Source organism: Triticum aestivum, chromosome 4A (genome assembly GCF_018294505.1).
Source record: "Triticum aestivum cultivar Chinese Spring chromosome 4A, IWGSC CS RefSeq v2.1, whole genome shotgun sequence".
Taxonomy (NCBI): domain Eukaryota; kingdom Viridiplantae; phylum Streptophyta; class Magnoliopsida; order Poales; family Poaceae; genus Triticum; species Triticum aestivum.
In genome coordinates, this window is record NC_057803.1 from 103,965,018 (window position 1) to 103,969,368 (window position 4,351).

Consider the following 4,351-nt stretch of genomic DNA (forward strand, 5'->3'; position numbering starts at 1 on the left):
CGGCACGAGGGAGGAGGGGGGCTAGTAGCTACTTCGCACTTTGCTAGGTGAACCTCGGTTGGGGAGAGGGGCATGCATTCATAGCTTAGGATTCCCTTCGTGCCGACACGAGGGGGGTGGGGCAAGCAATACCGTGCGCTTTGTGAGATAGGTGCCACATCGAAGTTGCATTTGGTATTTGAAAATCAAACCACCCTTTTCATACATAAATTTGGTCCACATGCAAGTGTGTTTGTGTTCTGACCCTCTCCCGCATCATTTTTCGCCAAATTTATGAACATTAGACAAGTCGGATGGCGCAACAGACAAGGTTCACTCAAACTAACCATGTGCCACGATGGTGCCCCTGTCACGCACACATCCGCACAGTACATTGGGCTCCACGAGGCTCCCGCTCTCAAAAATATCTGCCCGCCTCAAGGGTTTTTCTGTCTCATAACACACTCTTGTTATCTCCGGACCGTGTGCGATGTTTCTTGTTCCCAATCCTGTCTGCATCCCTAGAAAATATCTGCCCGCCTCGAGGGTTTTTATATCTCATAACACACGGTTGTTATCTCCGGACCGTGTGCAATGCACTATCATCAAAATTTTCAATAGACCTGGCATTTCACTCCCGCATAGTAAAATTTTCAGTACCCGCGTCATATCATCAAACACCCCCCCTCCACACACACACACACACCAAAACCTCCTCGGGCATGCGCGCGCGCACACACACACACACCCTCCCTCGTTCAAAACCCTAGCAAGGTCCCCGCCGCCGCCGCAAGGCCTCCATTGTCAACATCTACTTGTTTGCCCGTGCAGCTTACCCACCGATCTCCATACCGAGGCCGCTCCGAGTTTCTTAGACGACGCCTGCCAAATGCCCCCTTTCCCATAGATCCCCATCCCCACCCCCACTCCAGAGCCTCGCAGCCTAAGCCCGGCTATGCTTCCTGTGGAGCTCGAGGAGCGACTGGCCCAAAAGAGGTGTATCGCGGTCTCTTCGCCCGACGTCGCCGAGGAAGCTGATGACCATTACTAAGGGCAGGCACTCAAGCAACAGGCTAGAGTATGTGGGCATGTCTCGTCCGCCGGCTATGACATCGAGGTCATCGACAACGACGGCCTGAGGCAGGCTATGTCACAGGTTAAGTGGCCCACCTCAACCCCTCGGGTTCAACCGCCGTCTATCTCATCCATGGCCCCGCCACTGATCTCCTCTGGCTCGATGTCAACAATTTGCCATCCTACATCACCATCGAGCCCCTTTTGTCATTTATGAAGGACACGTTCTGCGACGCTAGCTTGGGATCCACAGCTTCCAAGTCAGACCTCACCGACGGCGACCACGAGGAGGGCACCCTCTCCGGCTCTTCCAAAAGGAAAGAGCCCATCTGCTCTTCCAAGGGGAAAGCGCCCGTCTGCGACATCAGGGAGGGCACCCTACAACCATGCTCTTCCAAGGGGAAGGAGCCCATCCGTGACAACATGGAGCGCATCCAGGGTCCGTGATCTTCCCACGGGAACGAGCCCATCCGTGACAAGTGAGGAAACCCATGATTTGTTTTGTCGTGCCTCTTCACAGGGGGGAACCCATGATTTGTTTTGTCGAGTCCCTTTTGTAGTGTAGTGAGAATACCGATAGAAATGCATATATTTGCTTGTTGTTAAGCCTGTTATAGCTAGCATAAGACTATTTTGAAGTTTTTTATTGTTCGGTTGTTTGTAGTTAGCATACACTACAACAAAAAATACACTTCCATGGTGATACGTGTTTGTCACCGTAGGTCGCATTTTTTGTCATGCATGTACTTCCATGACAAATTTATAACAGAATCAAGATAGGCATACCTGTGCTGTCGTAGAAGTGTTCCATGACATTACCAAAATTATCATCACGGAAGTGTCCACTTCCATGACGATAAATTGCGCGTCACAGAAGTGCTTTCGTCAAGGGTGACTGACACGTGGCATCCACTGTAACGGAACGCCATTAAGCTATCGGGTCGGGTTTTGGATCCAATAACCCGTTAACAGCCCCGGCCAATGGGGATTTTCCACGTGTAAAATCATCATTGGCTGGAGGAGACACGTGTCAGGTCCACGTTGGCACAGGTGTCACCCATCCCATGGGCGAGACGCGCCTATGATATGTTGATACGTGGACCAGCCCATCAAGTTTAAATGGGTCGGCCCAACTGAAGGCCCATGAGATTTTGCGGACCATAATGGGCTGGCCCAGCTAAAGGCCCACAAGATTTTGCGGGCCATAATGGGCCGGCCCAGGTAAAGGCCCACAAGATTTTTGTGTCCCATAATGGGCCTGCCCAAGTAAAGGCCCACAAGATTCTTGCGGATCCTAATGGGCCGGCCTAGCTAAAGGCCCACGAGATTTCGCTGACATTAATGGGCCGACCCAGCTGTAGGCCCACAAGATTTTGAGGACCCTAGTAGGTCAGCCCATTAACTGGCTGCCATGTTTTGGGCCAAATGTCGGCCCATATTTGATCTAGTCCATTAATGGCCTACCATGCTCCGGGCCTAATAGTGGCCCATATGAGATCCGGCCCGTTAAAAGCCTACCACGTTCTGGGCCAAATTACGGCCCAGATCAGGTCCGGCCCTTTAAGAGGCTTTGGGCTCAATTATGGCCCATATCATAGTCGGCCCGTCAAATAGACACTATGCTTTTGGGCCCACTTGCTAAAGGCCCACTTAGTAATTCGGCCTGATATTAGTTTTGGCCTGTTAAGGGCCCATTTAACATTTCGGCCCTATATTAATTTCGGCCTGTTAAAAGCCCGTCATATAGTTGGGCCTAACTATGGCCCGGTTTGCATCCGGCCTGCTCGCAGCCGATATCTGATTGGGCCAAACAAGGACCAAGGCAATTTTGGCCTGTTAAAAGCACGTGATTTGATTCGCAATCATGGGCCGGGGTTCATTTCGGGCTGCTACCGGCCCATGAGCTGTTCGGCACGTTTCAGGCCCAACCTACATCATGATTGCATGACGGCCCGATTATGTACCGTAATTTTACGGTTTGTCCGGTTTACCGCGAAGACATGATATATATACAGTAAAATAACTGCAGCATCGTGAATAAGAAAAAACCTAGACTATACAATAAAGAAATTACGGCATATTACATCCACTGGGCATCAAAGTTCGCCACTATGATAATAAAGCACAAGCAGACAGCAGATTACATACACTGGGCATCAAAGATCGCCACCAGTGCAAATAAACACGCCGACAAAATAATATACAAAACCGACAACACTTCAATAGAGTTCAAGAAAGGTTAGCCCTGCTGGGGAGCTGCAGCGCAAGCAGCTGAGCAAGATGATGAGACTGCGCTTGTTAAACACTTATATCTTCCTCACTCTGAAAGATAAACAAGCAGACAGATGACAGGTTTTGCACATAAAAGTATCAGTGCTAACAATTCATCACATTTCTTACTGGAGAATAAAGTGACACAGATTAAAATTGCATTAACACAATATGGTATTGTTCAGGTCAAGACATGGCAGGAAATGACATTGTGGAGGAGTTGGCAGCTTCACGACACCACTGGATTACAGATCAAGAACTCATAAGTATCAATGGTTAGTGTGCTGTCAATTTATACCATTTCAGATTAGCAAATAAAGAGACGGTTTAAATAATAGTAGAATGATATGACATTGTTCATAGTTAAGACATTGCAGAATATGACATTGTGCTGTAGTGGGTAGGTTCACCACACCACTGGATTACAGATGAAGAACAGAAGCATACATGCAGTGCAAAAGAAGATCACTTGCTCTGTATAGTTTAATTTACATGGTATGAAGAAGGAACTTGGTTGTACAACTGAAAACTTAAATTGAGAAAGGACAAACTTTTGTTTATGAACTACATAATAAACTTTAAACAAGCAATTTGATGCAAACACCAAAAATAAACAGCTGTTGCAGTCATGCCTAACCAAATATATACAACAAAGTTCGAAGGCTTGAGATGGACAAACTTACATTATTGGTGAAGACAGGCTCTATAAAGGCCTTGTCCATGCTGATGGCGGGCAATTCAAGAAGTTTACCACAGAATCTTCTTCAAAAGCATTGCCTTTATTCTACATTTTGTTAAGAGTAACTATAGATATGATAATATACGAAAAAATGGAGAATATTTAAGATAAGATGAAGAGTGATGCTACATAACCAAGTAGCTATAAATGTAAGTGCAGCGATACAGGCAAAAGGTACAGCCAAGAGCAATGCACAGCTAAACTTCTTCAGTACCAACCTTATGGTAAGAGTAAATATAGATCTGATATGTAGATAATGGAGGGCAAAGGAAAATAAGCTGCAGAGTG